This window comes from Portunus trituberculatus, chromosome 27 (assembly GCF_017591435.1).
Source record: "Portunus trituberculatus isolate SZX2019 chromosome 27, ASM1759143v1, whole genome shotgun sequence".
NCBI classification, from domain to species: Eukaryota; Metazoa; Arthropoda; class Malacostraca; order Decapoda; family Portunidae; genus Portunus; species Portunus trituberculatus.
Genome location: NC_059281.1, coordinates 12,202,373 through 12,221,055, shown reverse-complemented (window position 1 = coordinate 12,221,055; position 18,683 = coordinate 12,202,373). Strand labels below are relative to the sequence as shown.

The 18,683-nt window shown below is 41.1% G+C and overlaps 1 protein-coding gene and 1 long non-coding RNA gene across 2 annotated transcripts in view; one reads left to right on the top strand and one right to left on the bottom strand.

The window, feature by feature from the left end:
* The window catches only part of LOC123509883 (kelch-like ECH-associated protein 1B), a 29,702-nt gene that overhangs the window by 10,165 nt on the left and 854 nt on the right, over nucleotides 1–18,683 (bottom strand).
* LOC123509888 overlaps nucleotides 104–18,683 on the top strand; it is a 25,610-nt gene continuing 7,030 nt past the window's right edge. Inside the window, exon 1 of the long non-coding RNA XR_006676316.1 lies at nucleotides 104–371. This is a non-coding gene — a long non-coding RNA (uncharacterized LOC123509888). The remainder of the gene's footprint in view (nucleotides 372–18,683) is intronic.

Here is an 18,683-nt window from a genome sequence, read left to right as displayed (position 1 = left end):
ATAAGCACCACACACAGCGCACCAACGTTTACTACACAGTCAGAGGCGCAAAGATTCACAGGGGCTTAGAGTTCGTTCATAAACACACCGTAGGTTACCTGGGGTCATGATCGAACTGGGACAAGGGGAGGGAAGAATTCTGAGGAGCGTGACACTACCACATCCCTCCCAAGTGAGAGCTGCCAACTCACTGCCAGATACTGTGAGGGAACCAAGGGAACCTGTATATCTCTCCCGTTCCATTGCCACACAGTCGGGACTTTCATTTCTCAGTTCAATGCGGTCGATGTTGTGAAGGGACCTAAGCGGGATGAGACGAAAGGTATACGGAAACCACTTTTCGTTACTGCAGTTTATCGCAATGATATCAAGTATGTGCATTGTTTTATTTGTGGTTTCTAGTCTACTTTATCGTTTTTATTTCATAACTGCATGATAAGAAGGACCATCTGGTGTTTGCTTGCATATTACTATACAATGTACGAACGTTTATGACGCAAGTGCTGGGGAATAGTGGTAGTCTTATGGCTGTGGTATATTACTACAATACTGAAATCAGAGAGAGAGAGAGAGAGAGAGAGAGAGAGAGAGGGATCTAAAATGCATATTGAGAAATTATGTAACTTATGACTCTCTCTCTCTCTCTCTCTCTCTGTAAGAAAACAACAACAACAACAACAACACTTATTGATGGAAATGCTAATGCTAATGACAATTCCATGCTTTTATCTGATACATACGATAACTTTACTTCATTGTAAATGAATTTCCGTCCAAGTTTTCCCTATATTTAACACACACACACACACACACACACACACACACACACACACCTGTTTGATGTTCAAGGATATTATGGTGTCTTTTCTTTGCATATATTTGGTGGCTGTTTATACACTTGTGTTAAATTCTAGGTAGTCATTCTATTCTTTCATAAGCCCGAAGTCTAACTTCACTGGATGTAAATTTTGTGGTATCAAATCACAAATGTAAATATCTATGAGGTGTGGCAGTTTGTTACACACACACACACACACACGAGGGCAGGACTGCTAACCACCAGGTTCTGCCGCACTACAAGGTCACAGCAACTCAACTTACTTTTCCTGGCTATCCTCTTTTAGGTGAAGCACGGCGACTGATCAAGTGATGTACGAGACAAACTCAGATTGTCTCCGCCTGGTCACCAGATTCTGACAAACATTAGTGCCTTAACCTTTCAAATCTTCATACCATCATCATTCTCATTCCCAATGGTTACAAGTCTGACAAACACGCAACGCTGCCTTTTGTTGTATTGGTGTGTCCTTCAGAACGCCTATATAACAGTTGAAAGCCTGCATTTCTAAAATGATATTTTGACTTTTTTTTTTAATAGTACTATTACAGTCAGTGGTATGGCTGATCAATCGTCCGCATATAACTCAGCTTATCCAATGTATAGTGTACTAGGTATAGTATATACATTCTAACGAGATTTTTACCTGAACAGGTATTCTCTGACCCCCAATCAATGACCAAGCATGTATTGAATTTATAGTTTATACATCGGTAGAATTGAAATACCTGTTATCTTGTCATCTTTCCAAAGTAAATTCAAAGAATGTTTTTAGATTTATTTTATGAATGCAATTACAATGAATATGTGAGTGACCTCACGTACTCTCAAGAGTACGCTGGGTCATCCTTACTCGGGTGGCGCACATACGGTAGAGTACCTACTACTGCAGGTGTGTTGGACTGTTGGTATAGCACTATCTAGCTTGCAGTGCCAGATCGAGTGATGACAAGGCTGCTGACTAAACATGGCGAGGCACTGCCCCCCCCGACCTATATATATATATATATATATATATATATATATATATATATATATATATATATATATATATATATATAAATATCTGGACCGTGGCACTGCCCATACACCACGAAACACTGCATGCACGTTATACCTACTGCACATCTCTATGAGAGCTGCGAGGCGCTCTGTCCTATCAGTGACAGTGACTCTACACAACAAGGCCGCCCTGTTCTCCGAGAGTCACGTTGCTTCTTACTGCATTGTGGGGATTTTACACCCAAGCAAGACTTCCCTGGAAACCCACGCCATCCCCTAAGCTTGCTTCATAGACTACTCCCTCAAACACTCCACTTGGACCCGACAAGACGCTGCCACAGGAATTGTCCCAGGGGAGCACGGGAAAGCCAGAAGAGCTGAAATAGTGGCGCGTCATGATGAGAAATGACTATCCCTGGCACGTGCTGCGCGGCCCTCGCTGAGTACATGAGTCCCTCAGCTACTCTCTCTCTCTCTCTCTCTCTCTCTTGTAAGTGTCATTTTAGAAGTTATAAAAATGGGAAAACATGGATATTTAGGTCAACAGAACATTCCCGTAACTGAGGATCGGGTGTTATCAGCTGGCGTCATTTAGTGCGTAGCGGCCTGAGCTTGTGTGAGCCTTGCGGACGCAGAGCTTTACATGACACCGCGCAAGCACGATGGGGGCATCCATAACTGTGTCGCGATGTTTTTAATTGATAGCCGTGTTACATCATCCTTGGATATCTATCTTGAAAGCCTAGAAATCCAATTATGCAAGCACTAACAGAGAGAGAGAGAGAGAGAGAGAGAGAGAGAGAGAGAAAGTAAACAATCAAGTCTTTTACTATGATATAATGTTGCTACCGAGCTGTCACCACCAGGCGTCGTGTGCTGTCCACTAATATAACAACCAGCCTAGCTATTTCTGTAATGTTAAAGTCTACAATGTAATTTTACAAAATATTTGTTGGTAGAGTGAATATCATGTTTAATTTCCTTTATTTCGTAGGCATTCGGAAGCTACAGAAGTCATGATCTAAGAATAACTCAAATAGTTTCATAAGCAAAATATTAATTTGTAGCTCATAAGTTGAAACTCTTATTTTGAGTATTAACATACTAAAGCAAATATAATTACAGTTGGGATGGGTTTAGTAACACCATATTAACGTAAAGGAAGCTGCAATGTGCTAATAAGCCTAAACGTGGCATTCCCTGTTATAGTAAATATAAATTCTAATCTATATATTGGATATATTGCATTTCGTTTAAACGGTATCCGAAAATGTGAACTTCCTCGCCGTTTATTACTACAGTTAGGTAATTAGTAAAATCTCGTCATTTAAAGGCACCCACCCTAAGCAGCTGCGTGAAGTAGATATCAGAGACAGCTGGTTTTAATTGAAATGTTTAGTCCTTTATGAAGACCAAACACAGCCAGGCCACCTTTGGATTGGCGTCATATCAAGTAAGCTTAGCTGAAGGTAAATACCGTTAAATTAGGCAGTTTAACATAATATACCAAACCACTGCATGAATATCTTGGTTAGTGACCTAATATTGTATTCTTTTTGCTCGTCCATAACTCTATTCCTAGTAGTACACTGTTGTCTTATAGTTCAATTGCAAGGTCTGACACAAGCTTGCAAAGAGACCAAGGCTTAGTTGAGTGTGAATCATCCTTTGAGATGATGGCAGAGAAGTAGGCAATTTGAACACTCATAACATACGGTCACTTCTCAACAAACACCGTAGACACGTCAGTCGCTGACACACTTCCACACTTCCATGAGCGCTGCTCGGTGGGTAAATGTGGCGCATAAACACCTAAAAGGCTATAAATGAATAACAAACAGCATTTTTTTTTTTTTTACTTCTTCCTTCAGCTGTCTGATTACACAACTCATTTGACTTTCTATAGACTTACATTTTGTTACTGCATCTTCATTTCCGTTGCTTTGAAATCTCCGAGCCCTTCTTTAACCTTCATCACTTTGGAACGGTCAGCTTTTGAAACTACAACCAAATCACTTAAACTTATTTTTCAGCACCTTTCGGTATCGCGTCACTTCTTGTTTTCCACACTTCCAGCAACATTATTAACAGCTCTAGATCCTATGAGTATTGTTACTACTAGCATTGTGTATCCCAAGACCGACTCAAGAGCCGTCTTGAAACCGTAACTCAAGTCCGAGGCATTTATCTGCACGAGAGCAAGGGCGACAGGCTATCATAGCATACAACTCATATTCTAGTCTTGCTCTTAATCCCGCCACTCACCGCTTCCTACCATGACATATTGCAAGTAACAGAGGCCACGCGGCTTCTAGATTTACACTCCTAATCGCTAAACCAAAGCAAACCACACTAATAGCTGCTAGACGGACATCATCATCATCATCAGCAGCAGCAGTAGCAGTTATAGTCCTCGTATGTTTACTTTATCTTATCACATGTTTATACACTATGGAGGGTAACGTACTGTACCTCTCGATACGAATTATTTCCATAGGCGTGTTTTCTTGCGTTATATTAATGCTTATAACGCGATTATAGATTATATACAGTGAGGAAAAATGGCATTCTCTCTCTCTCTCTCTCCACGACATACACAGACCTGAGTCATGTGACAAGCCATCACGTGTACGACGTGGGCTGGCAGAGTTCGTCCTTCCCCCACTCGCCCAATAGTAACCGAAGGTGAGGCGGGCGGCAAAACAGGAACATGAATAGTCACTGTAGAAATTCCCACGGAAACTATGCTCAGCGCTGCGTGCACGGTGACGTAAAACTCGACGTGAAGCGGAGTTAATGAGAACAGGAAATCACTGTTTTATTGGGCGTGCCTGTCTGGGTTTATGTACGGTGTGGCGCGAGAACTCCCAACTAGTACTGTGTCACCGCGCCCTACCAGACACCAGCGGCACAATAATACAACACAAAGTAGGTTATAATCTGGTACTTCAGGATATCAGTAATACTTCTAACAAGTCTGTATTAAAAACACGATCTGTCTTAAGTTGTTATGTAAAAGAGAGGCATTACGTAACTGAATTTCAAAGGGCCACGTGACTTAAGCCTCATCTCCCGCCAGTCTCACTCCTTTCCCTTGTCTTCTTTCCCATACACGTGTGTTCTGCCGCGAGACAATGACTTCCTGTAGCAGCTCCAGTAGTTCCGTGCCTGAGTGCCTCCAGTATGCCGTTAATCACTGAACAAGGTCATCTTTTGAAGGGCCTGCACGTGACCATGAAGGCGCCAGCAGACGTGCATCGCTCAAATGTCACTACAGAGCTGCAAATGGTGCGTTAGAAGGAAAGTTGCATGTAAACCTTATGGCTTCTTAGTTTTCCTCGCATTCTTAATTTTTGTACCGTGACGCGCTCTTTGTGTATCAAGTGTTGTTTTGCGTGTTAAGAGCAGGAAGGCACGCATGGGAGGAGGTATGAATGCAGGAAGGCCAGCTCACTAATCCCTGCCTGCCAGTAGCTAGCTGGTGCCTGTGGCGTGGTGGTGTGGTGCCTGCCTGACTCAGCACCATTCAGGGACGTTTGTTTTATATCGTACGCCAGGCACACGTCTCTCTCTCTCTCTCTCTCTCTCTCTCTCTCTCTCTCTCTCTCTTGGCGCTGCTACATTCTGGCCATGAGACGAAGCATAAGAACAAAGCAAGGGAAACATCTACAAACAACTAGTGCACGATTATAAAATTACGATGAGCTCTCTCTCTCTCTCTCTCTCTCTCTCTCTCTCTCCACAACAAGAGTACGACAGCGTACCGTACAGTGTGACCTATGGCTGTCTTTGAACTACTAATGAACAACGTGAAAAAAGTTGAAATATGAAGGTTGACTGGCTACTTGTAACAACAAAACAACTAATAATAACAAGAAGAGAAAATGATACAGTACCTATGTCAAGCAAAATTGAAATAACACCATTCTCTCTCTCTCTCTCTCTCTCTCTCTCTCTCTCTCTCTCTCTCTCTCTCTCTCTCTCTCTCTGGTACAAACCGTTTAACTCTTAGACATAAAAAGAACAAGTGAGTTTTACTGTCCTGGCGCACAGAGAGAGAGAGAGAGAGAGAGAGAGAGAGAGAGAGAGAGAGCACTTCATATAAATTCAACCAACTATGAACGAACTTTCTTTTCCAACGATGGTGATGTGCACGGCTAAAAATGTATTTCCTGTTTGCCATGCTAGAAATTGAGTACACACACACACACACACACACACACACACACACACACACACACACACACACACACCCTGAATACTTAATGTAAATCTTTGACATTCAACGACAGTCACAAAGTACATACAATACAAATTATATAAAGGTACGATCCAGCATGTTCTGTTTTACCTCGCAGGAGTTGAAATATAGGGGGAGAAAGTCAAATAAAGGTGTTACATTGAAAAGTGACTAGGTAGGTAGGTAGAGTGTATGTAGGCAACCACGCTCCCGTCACTAACACTAGCGACGATCACATGTTGGCCTCGTGACCGCCAGCCTTACCCATCCTATAGCTAATGTTATATTTAAATAGTGAGATAATACTAAGGCCTTCCATACATCATACACAGCATCGTAACATTTATGAATAGCTTTTGATTTGAAGTTTTCCGTGCAAATTCTTTCGTTGTTTCTTTTTTTTTCGTTAAGTTAAGCTCAATATTTCGTACCAGTTATGAATTAATAGCGTCTTATAAATAGATATGGATCACACTGAGGCATTTCGAACGTACATATCGGCTCGTTATTTCCTTGTTCGTTAAGCTCAATTTTTCATACGAGTCACAAATTCATAGCTTCTCATAAATAGATGTATGGATAACACTAAGGCTTTTCCAACACTATTCCGCACCACAAAAATCGGAGAGAGATTTCGTTCTTAAGATTCTACACTAATTCCTTCGCCGAGTCGTTTTTCATTAATCCAACTCAGATATTTCGCCACAAATGAGTAGAATCTTTTCATGATCCTTCCGTAAAATATTTCTTATCAGTACTTCTTTTTTCTATATTCCTGATAACATGGCTAAGTATTTTGTATATTGTCTGATGTATTACACTATTTGCTTGACATCTGACGTATTTGCACATCAATTATTGTTAGAGGTGAGTCATGCAGCGGAATGAGAGGCTAGTAATGATAACAACAATGGCAGTGCGTGGCATTTGACGTCATTTACAGATTTGCATCACAGTTAGATTCATATTGCGAAACGCTTTGATCTCTCACCATGACTATATTTTCAAAGGCCACTGAGATAATGAGCCGGGTTATCAAGAGTGTTTCTCTTGTCAATAATGTAGAAATCTTGCTAATCTATCGCAAAAACCAAAACATCCTTAATATCCTCCATAACTTCAAGTAAGGACTTTTGAAAAATAATAAAGGTGCAACGCAGAAGGGTTTTAGAATTATGATCCATAGAAAAAAAAAAGCAGTTTTGTCAAATAAGGTATGCTAATGACTTCCATGTCCTTTACTCCACGTGTTTTCCACATACTTGCTGGCTGGTGCAGTAGTGCGTATGTAGCTTATCTGTATCTATCTCTTATCATAGGCCGCAATATTTCTCTTGTGTTACCAAGAAAGTTTTACACACCATTATGTAAAGCAGCTTGGCTAGAGATGCTAAAAATATGCACTTGCGTGCGTAGTGGTATTGGTACTGGAAATGTAATGTTTGTTGTGTGTGTGTGTGTGTGTGTGTGTGTGTGTGTGTGTGTGTGTGTGTGTGTGTGTGTGTGTGTGAGAGAGAGAGAGAGAGAGAGAGAGAGAGAGAGAGAGAGAGAGAGAGAGAGAGAGAGAGAGAGAGAGAGAGAGAGAGAGAGAGAGAGAGAGAGAGAAGGAAAAGAAAGAACAAGGAAAAAAAAGGAAAAAAGAAGGCAAATAAAGACAAACCAGGCACCTTAAGCAGGAAAAAGATGACCACCACCACCACAACTACTACAGCCACTACCACCACTACCAGCGCAACTTCAACGGTGAACTTCAAAGTCAAGCCTCGCGGCCTCGATGTCTGCAGGAGGACACTGAGGCAGGAAACCCGAGTTCGTCAACCTCTGCATGGACTAAGCAAGCAATCAACAAGGCTCAATCGCTGTGTCCTGCTTGCGTTCGCCTTCAATCTCAGTAAGTTGGTAACCACGCCATTTTACTTTGTTGTGGCACCATGAACTAAATAGTCATGGAATCAAGCAGGTAAATAGGTAGGTAAATAAGCAATTAGTCAATCAAATAAACTCAGGAAGTCAGTTAGTCAGGCAGGCAGTCAGTTATGTTGGTAGATAGACAAATAGATAATAGCAATTAGTGGGTAAATAGAAAAGAAAGCAATAAGTGTGAGAAAACAATAATCAGTAAGTTAGGGAATCAGGCAGGCAGTCGGTATGTTGTTGGTAGATTGGGAATACGTAGGTTAACAATCGGTCAGTCAATAAAACAATCAATAATCCAGCCAATCAGTCAGTAAGTCAATAAGAACAATCAGTCAATCAGCCAGTCAGTTGCCACTATACATTTTATTCGCTTGAAGCATTTGTAAAGGGATGGACTAAGGAGTAATGAGCATGCAAGACTCAAATCATAATACTCCATCTCTTCTTTCGAGCTGGCGACGGTACAGACTCTAGACTGTTTGGAAGTTAACCTCTTCAGTACCATGAAACGTTTTTATATTCATTCTGCTTACTATATGATGATTTTATACAGCTTCAGAAACTTACGTGGGGATTAGAATAGTGAAGACTCTGATTATTATTCTTTTGCCTTCCATGTCAATAAAATCGTCTAATTATACTCAAAACTCATGGTAAAAAAAGCGTCCCAGTACTGAAGGGATTAAGGATAGAACAACGATTCCACCCTGACAAACACTAAAAGAAAAAAAAAAATACATTCACAAAAAACACTTAAAAACATGCAAATGGATAAAAGAAAATTAGCTTCGTCCAATCTTTCAAGTCACAACAGCCTAGGGCAAACTAAGAGTAAAAAGTGACAGCCAGACAACCCAGTTCTCTTCCCCACTCCTTTCTCTATAGTCATGTTTCACCACTCATCATGACACACGCCACCTCAGTCATCCTCGCTTCCACCTTCCTACCCCAAGCGCACCCTAACTTCCCCAGGCCCCTGCAGACAACGCTGGCCTAGATGGACAAGAGTCAGGGTGAGTACTGTAAGGTGAGGGAAAGATGGGGAGAGAAGTGATTGGTAAAGAACATTAGGTATTGGTAGTAGTTGTCATGGAGGCTATAGGGGGGCTTTCTCTCTCTCTCTCTCTCTCTCTCTCTCTCTCTCTCTCTCTCTCTCTCTCTCTCTCTCTCTCTCTGGATTTTTTTTTCTCCTCCTCGTGTACTTACAACGGGAAGTGACCAGCGTTTCTTTTCTTTTTTTTTTCTCCTTTCAACTTTATTTCTCCGTTCTTCATTCTTTTTTTTCCTAATATTTCCTTCCTTTTTTCTCTTTTCCTTCTCGTTATTCTTTTGTATTTCGTTGTCTAAATATTTTACTCTCTCTCTCTCTCTCTCTCTCTCTCTCTCTCTCTCTCTCTCTCTTTAGATGGTGATAGTGGTGGTTATGGTGACGGAAGTGCATGAAAAGACGCAGTGCAAGTAACGGTGAGAGTGACATTGTAGTTTTCCAGGCATGGTGAAGAACACAACTGTTATCTTTATTGTATGTCGTCACCAAGATAGGAAAATCCCTCTACGACCTGCTCTCTCTCTCTCTCTCTCTCTCTCTCTCTCTCTCTCTCTCTCTCTCTCTCTCTCTCCCCAATATTTCCTTTAACTTTATCAAGCTTAAGATCAAGACTGTTGCATATCCAGCGTGACATTTAATCTAACAAATCTTACAAAGTAACAGACGCCATGCTTCCAACTCGATAGCAGCTCTAAATATAGGAACATAAGAGGATAAAAGATACTACAGAAAGCAAGTGGCATTCCCTGTATGAAAAAATATATACCTCTCTATTTCCAACTGTCATCCTCATTCATTAAATTTCAAATCTTCCTATGATTCAGCACTAAAAACCTGATTACAGTGTCCATCCCATTTATCTCCCAATCTATTCGAAAGGTAATTTCCTCCTATCTCTTTCTTAACTCTGATCTGGTCAAGTTTGAACCATTTTCTTTGTTCTAGCTAAATTAATGATCCTGGGAATTTTGCTTACGTCACGTCACTTGTTGTATCACCTGTACCACTTAAAGACAGCTATCAGGTCCCCTCTCCACCTACGTCTCTCTAAGCTAAGAAATGTAGATCTAACAGCTTCAATCTCGTTTCATAAGGAATACCACTCATCCCCTGTATCCTTTTACTATTGTCCTTTGTACTTAATTCATCTTCGTGTCACCCGCAAACTTACAAACATCGCTACTATTCCCATTAGCTATAGGTCATTAATATATATTGAAAACCAGTGACACCAAAACTGTTCCTTCCTAGAGAGAGAGAGAGAGAGAGAGAGAGAGAGAGAGAGAGAGAGAGAGAGAGAGAGAGAGAGAGAGAGAGAGAGAGAGAGAGAGAGCACCGAATCTCAAGTACCAAGTCATTAGTCAAACTGATGTCCAATGTAGGAAAAAAGAAAAAAAAAAAAAAAAAAAAAAAACAGACCCAGGGATGGCGAGGCGTTAACAAGAAGAGATAAAGGATGCAGTGAAACACCACAGTATCATGACTTGCCACCTCTTATCGCTGTCTGCAGGTCTTACACAACTCGCTCTTTTTTTTTTTTTTTTTTCCTTACCTAACGAACTATATCTTCAAAATTCCATATCAGTCTTTCTTACAACTTAACCACCACCATCACCACCACCGTGAGCTCCCGCCTCCACATACGGTTAAAGAATTCAGATTAGATGTCGTGTAACGGTGACGCATCAGTTGCCACTAAGCCGAAGGAGCCTCAGTCACATAGCACGTTTTTGCGCACCAGTGGGAAGTTTTGAGTAAAGAAATACGTTTATAAACATCTAAAACATCTTACCTGCAGCCAAAATTTAGAACGGTGAGACCAAGTAATGAGGAAGTATGGACAGACTCAGGTGAGGACACGGATGGGGAAACACTCACCCATTACCTGTCATATCTCATGCAAATTACTCTCCTAATAACGGTACTGGTTAACCTCATAACGAGTCCCCAAAACTGGTAAAGAACGCACATGGATCTCCGTCTTCCTGTAACAATATTGCGAGGAACCATTAGACCACAGTACACTAACTAAGGGTTAGTGTACTGTGCATTAGACTGTCAAAACTGCCACACAACATTATTGAAAACTTCCTCACTTTACAGCAATAGTGTGATAACGGATAAGGTTGAAAGGAAAAAAAAAAAAAAAAAAAAGACCACCACATTATATCGGTGCATGCGTTATCGTGAACAAAATTCATCTCTCTCTCTCTCTCTCTCTCTCTCTCTCTCTCTCTCTCTCTCTCTTTGAATCTAAGAAATGCTTTGCCAACCAAGGATAAGACAAAGAACTAAAGAAAGCTTAGAAAGTTTCCTCTCTTCAATGTAACTTATTCTTGGTGGCGGAAGGAGGGCGGTCAAGATGAGTGGTTCAAGAAAAACACTACGCGTTAAGAAAATTAAAACTTCACGGTGACTTTTAGAAGCAGCCACGTTATCACTAATTCACCGAACTGTTTGCCCAACTGAGGACAGCAGCGTGTAATGAACTCCTAATCACATGTTGTAATCGCTGACTCATGTGTAATAAAGCTAAACGGATCGCCATAGCTATGTGCATATTATTTGTATTTTTACGTCAGTTCTCCACTTAGATACAAACACGGCTGGAGAACATTAAAGATAAGAAATTCAAGTCTTACATGTAAACATATTTATATTCTATTTATACATTTATCATGGAGTCTATGATATTTATCTATACTCCTCTCTCTCTCTCCACACACACACACACACACACACACACACACACACACACACACACACACACACACATCCTCTACGACATATCAGAAAAATAAGTTTAATAGGAAGTCCAAAGTAATTCCATCCCAGCATGTGTTTCGTTGATCTATTTTCTTAAAGACTTTATTTCTTAACAATACTACTTTTAAAATCAACAAATCCCTTAATCACTATCACATAAATATTGTTTTATTACTTTCCCTCGTAAATTCCTTCAGCAACACAACACCCGCAAGCAGAAATCCATAAAATGTCCAAACACATGCTCTAAGCTTTCTTAACCCCTTCAGTACTGGGACACACTTTTACCTTCGGATTTGGGTCCGATTAGACCATTATATTGACATTAGGAGGGTTCTATGGAGTTCAGAATATTAATGGCCAGAGTCTTCACTATCTTAATCAACCCCCTACATGAGTTTCTGAAGCTGTATAAAATCACCACAGAGTAAGCAGAATTAATATGGAAATGCGTCCTGGTACTGAATGAGTTAAATAAACAAAGCACCACAACACAAAGGCTGCTTAGAATACCCACACACTCCTTCCCGTGTCTCACTAAAGGACTATGTATGCATCCGACAGTGTAAGGTTTGCATGGGTCAGGAGGAACGGTGTGTGTGTTTCACTGTTTGATCTGCTGCAGTCTCTGACGAGACAGCCAGACGTTACCCTACGGAACGAGCTCAGAGCTCATTATTTTCGATCTTCGGATAGGCCTGAGACCAGGCACACACCACACACCGGGACAACAAGGTCACAACTCCTCGATTTACATCCCGTACCTACTCACTGCTAGGTGAACAGAGTCTACACGTGAAAGGAGACAGAGCCAAATATCTCCACCCGGCCGGGGAATCGAACCCCGGTCCTCTGGCTTGTTTGTGTGTGTGTGTGTGTGTGTGTGTGTGTGTGTGTGTGTGTGTGTGTGTGTGTCACGCCACCTGGCAGACCAAGACGTCATCGGTACAAGTCATCCCAGTCATCGAGTCATCAGGGTGGCGGCGCGTCAGGAAACAGATGAGGCTTGGCCGTGAATGATGACGGGGCGCAATGACGGGATGATTTTCGGTCTTTGTCTTGTGGATCTCTCTCTCTCTCTCTCTCTCTCTCTCTCTCTCTCTCTCTCTCTCTCTCTCGAACTTTACCAAGACCATTATAAGAACCGAATAATCTGCTATCAAATTATACGGCAAAGTTTCTTAGTGGGAGAAGTACCGCCATGAATTGTGTGGCGCCAAAGCTAAATTGATTAGCTTTCCACACCTTCCCTTAGTATAAAAACTATAACACATTACCACTGGAACGGCTGTAAAGCTCCTCCTCATTATCTTCATAGTGCCCTGGTAACAGCACGTAATCATTACAAGTGATTGACAGAAGCTGATAATGATCAATGATAGTATTTTGATGGGTTCGGAAATGGCTTGCTGACTGCAGTAAACAAGACCTTCCATGACAAAGAAAGCTTTTGTGACCAATGAAAGTGTTACAGTTTATTAACGTTTTTACTCAGGACTAACAATAGGAGATATCAAAATACTGATGTCTGTATGGAATTATAAAATCCTGAAAGGTATAAATTCTTGTCAGTAGCCACGCAACAAATGAAGATACATAACATAGCGTGATTAGACAGCTGAATTCAATGTCATGTTATACAATACATACCGCTAGTTATACCCGACACTGCACCACGGCGGGCTATGTCGCTGCAGGGGCTGGAACATTAAGAAACGAGACAGGGAATATTGTCTTGTATGCTTAAATGCTTTATTATTTCACAGTCTACTTTACAATGACTACTGAAATGGCTATACATAATTGCTGTGAAACTACCAATCAAACCATGAAAATACCTTTGAGAACCATGCCAACTTCTATCACAGGCTACTAAAATTCTTCGAGATAAGATGCCACGAGATAAGAATACGAAAACTTAACTAAAACCTGTGTAACACCAAATCCACTGCGTAACCACAGGGAGTAGGAACAAGGAGCATAACCACAACTGACTTACACAATCCCAGTATAAAAAGAAAATAAAAGAAAAAGAAAAAAGAGAGGGAGAGATCTTGAGTTCAATTAAAGGTAAGTAGAAGGACGATATTTCTGGTGTAAACAATGCCACACTTACAGATATCACGGTCTTTTCCCTAAACGTTAGAGAGCATGTATATTTGTAACACCTGAGTATTCTAGGGAACAATAACCTATAAGAAGCACATATGATGATCCGAAATGGAGTCAGAGATAAAGAGAACCGTGTTGTCGCGTTTTGATACTGAGTAGGGCAAGGATTAGAAAGAGAAGACTATCCGGGGAAAAGAAGATGGAACACTAGGAAAAAAAACACTCAGCAGTTATTTTTAGTGCAATGGTGATGAGGTTTAGCTTGCTCAATCTATTAGTAAAGATGTTTATTTATTGATTTAGTTTTGTTTATTAAAGAAAAACTAAACACTGAAATGGTCACCTCTTAAGATCTTTCAACACCAGATTGTTATTAAGGGGCTGTGTGTGTGTGTGTGTGTGTGTGTGTGTGTGTGTGTGTGTGTGTGTGTGTGTGTGTGTGTGTGTGCGCGCGCTTGTTTATCTTTATCTTTTATATTTCGTTTTGTTAGTCCTTAACTCTCTAGAAAAAAACGTTTTTTCTGCATTTTGTAACATTTATATATATATATATATATATATATATATATATATATATATATATATATATATATATATATATATATATATATATATATATATATATATATATATCTTATTTGTTTTCTTCTGTACAGTTTACTACAATTCTCAAAATCATCTCGGTGATCTTGAGCATTGTGATTTGTCACCATGAGTGTAAAAAGACTTCGTGATCTAGTATATATATATATATATATATATATATATATATATATATATATATATATATATATATATATATATATATATATAGCCAGCTAGATAAATAAATAAATAGATAGATGGATAGATTGATATAGATATATAGATAGATAATTTTGTCAGAGAGAGAGAGAGAGAGAGAGAGAGAGAGAGAGAGAGAGAGAGTCATCGTGTGAGTGCATATAATAATATTGCGTCGACATTCGCCAAGAATCATCAAGTGTTGCATTATTAACTACACGTAGCTATATCTCTCTCTCTCTCTCTCTCTCTCTCTCTCCAAAGGGACAACTGCGAGCCATGCACTTTATCACGGGCGGAAATACAATAACAAACCTTTGAACGCACCGCCACCACACCGCCATGCTCTTGTTTGTGCAGGATGCTGTACGCTCCGTGCTTCCCAACCACACATGCTCCTCCCACCCATCCACCCATCCACCTCTGCTTCTGCTTCTATCATTCATGAGTCATAAATAACCACCTTCTGCTTATTTTATCTTCCAAATGTCAGAACCTGATCACTTAATTTCCTTTCATTAACAGGTTAGTTTTACATTATAGAATCCTGTTTTTCCTAATCGCTCAAATACGACAGCCTATTCCTCTCATTTCTTCTTTCACAGATCTTTTAATCAATTTACATTAACTACTGGAATTTATTATTCTTCCATGGAACTGTGCCTTTATTTCTCTACAGATTTCACAAAAGAATGAGAACTCCTGCTGGACTGACTGACTATCATCTTCAACACTTTCTCTGTCACCGTAGCGGGCAGCCTCATTGTTCCTTCCTCTACCCTTTATCCATCCGGTGGTTAAGTTCCAAAAGAATTTTCCTTGTCTTCAGGAAATGAATCGCAATGACTAAAGGATGCATAGTTCCTGAATAGAAATGCAACGTCATGAGGACCAATCACATTAAGATGAGGATGATGGAAGGAAGAGAAATAGAAACAACTTACTAGCATATAAAACACAAGCTACCTATCTGCACAATGAATCCTTAATAATAAACCGAGCTTTCTCCCTAGAAATGTAGTTCAGTAAGTCAGGATCAAGGCAACACGGGAGAGAGCAACAGCTGCAGTAGGTGAAGGAAAAACCCCTCCGAGTGACGGGGTGAGGGTCGTTAAATGATTGGTGGCCGTGAAGGCGGGAGGAGGGAAAGGCAGGGGCGGGTGTGGGCGTTGATGGAAACACCGGTTTTCAAGAATAAGAGGCGAGGGTGGCGAGGGTGATGAGGAGCAGAATGGAGGGTTCGAAGGTCACTGCCTCGAGGGGCTTCACCCGGTGAGTGACCGAGATGATGAGTCATGATAGGAATAAGGGATCATGGGATAACGCAGCCTAGGACGCCCGCGGCCCGCCAGCGAGGCACCGTCACTGAGCAGCTGGCCGGTCATGACTATACTATATTGTATTGTTGACTGATCGCTGAACTGCCGTACGACTGCACCTGGGGCGGACGAGTGTGACTGCTCCTGGTGATAATACAAGACCTAGAATGTGGGCAGTGGTGACATAACTCTTGAAGGGCGCCAGGATGACAATGGGGGGGAAATCTGGTGATTGCTCAGGCCGCACCTGAAATATTTTGAATCATCGAAGCGTGGATGAAATAAAAGCAATGCTCTCTGAGCCGAAAAACTGCCTTGGCATCTCATATTTGGAGTTACACAGTCAGAGAGAGAGAGAGAGAGAGAGATCGGCTGTCAATGTGTCAATCGATGGATGGAAGGCAGCACAGGAGCGACAGACAGGATTAGGATGAGGCGGAACGAGACTGTCACTCGCAGTTACATCCACACAATCGACCACTTCCTCTTCTGAGTCTACGTTGGCGAGGCTGATGATGGCTTGTTGGCTTGTGAGACAGATCATTACGCAATTCAGGCTCAATTACAAAAACCACAACGAATAACACTACGTGCAAACTTTTGTCTTATAAGGAACTACGAACTTGCCAAGAAAACATATAGTAGTTAATTTTAGATCGAAGATGATTAGCCATTGCATATTTGTTCTGGTTAGATTAGATTCTGCAGCTTAATTCGATTTCTAATCCACATTTATCTAACCCAAATAGAAAAAAAGTTATGGCGGCTGCTCTTCACGAGGCTCTTTATTGATTTTATATTTTCTTTGTACACAACAATATCCATGCGCAAATAAACACCTGCTCAGTTATTTTTAGCAGTCCGAGAACAGTACACGACTGGTGTGTTCCTTGAAACAAGACAATGACGAGGACACCATGGAGAATCTGTGGCAGAATCTTGGTTGATGTTTTATCCTTGAATAAGCTCAAGGCGACATTACCTGCCCGCCACCTGCTGGGAGGGGCGGTAGCAGGAAGGAATGCCGGGAGAAAGGAGGACGAACAAAACGTTGGGTCATCGTGATGGAACATTCTGATTTCCAAAAGATTCGGCATCTTACCTTGATTCGTTTCACTTGGATTTTCAAGCGGAATTTCATAATTCTAATGAATCAACGGTTCTAAAACGTAAGTAGATAAGTAACCTCCGTAAGCTTTGATTCCTTTTTCCTTTTTTAAAAAGACCCTAGAGAAAATGAATAAGACAACCAGCAATAGCAACAACTAAGCACTTCAAACCACTGGTCTTCATCCTTCACACTACTACTCACAGGCGAGCTAATGAACGAAAAAAAAAAAAAAAAAAAACACGAGTTAGCGCCAGCATCATGCTGACGGTGCCACTGACTCGTGTTCTCTTGCATTTTATATGCATGTGCAGTTGGCAACACACTTCACTGCTGGGAAAGGTTCATGACTTGCTTTTCGCTCTTTTTGTCATGAGAGGTTTGTGCCCCTTATCTCCATCAGGAGGTCACTGTATCCAAGACGATTGCATTGCCTCCGTTGTGCATTTACCGTAGAAAGGGTCGTAGAAAGGCTGCACTAATCACTCATAGGAACCCATGCTTTAAAATCCTTACGCCTCTCAAAAGGGTGATTTCTAAAAGCTAAAGTGGTGCCTGGTAGTCGAGGGAGCCCACCCCCATCTCTCTCTCTCTCTCTCTCTCTCTCTCTCTCTCTGATGTTGGGTCCTGGTTAAGCCATCACCATTTTTTTTTTTTCAAACTCGATAAAAAGAAGCCAAGAAAGACGCCAAAATATCTGAAAAAGCGAACACTGCAGAAAGAACTCGTACATAGTGATCCACAATGCAGTACACTCCAAGCATATCCAAAGATCTTCTAATATACACACTACAGTATAAAATCGGAGGAAAAAAATCTGTGAAATATTTCTGAGGACCATTCAGTGGTATTTCAGTCATTCTCCTCGCGGCAAGGGCCGTGGCTGAAGTCGCCGGCCGCTGCTGAGTAACGGACACCACCCTTCCTTTCCCGTCCTTGGTGCTTCCCCTACTGGCTGCATAGCTTGAGGAGTAAAGGCAACTTATTCGTCCTCTGACTGCTACTCTTCCCCCAAAAAATTTGATGACAGGACTTGCTACAGAATCACACCTTTTTCTTTACGTTCAAACATCCGAAGATACCAATGAAGTTAAGCAACCTGTCCAATCAGTGTTCCGAATGCAGTGCTAACCCATTAAAGTGGATGACAAGAAGACTTCACACGTACTGAATGTTACCCTGTTCGCTTGCTAGATTCTGTCACACATACAAAGCAGTCTTACTTCATGTCAATATTTGGATAGAGGGTTCAGTAGTGCTTCTATAGCTTGTGGAGTCTGGGTTCCTACCACTGCCACTCTCCACACACGACAGGCTTGTCAATATCCACTAATATCGATATTTTTGTTCCATTTTGTTCTTGTTTAAAAGTTCTTGTACCTACTTCCCAATCAATGTCAAAGCCATTTATTTTACCCTTTTCCAAGTGTTCAAGTCCAGAGGGAGGTTGGTTTGTTATGTTGAAGGTTGATAACAGTGATTTCCTTTATTTTCTGACTGACAGAACGCACGCAAGAACAGTGTCACTAATGGTTGTGATTCATTTTAAA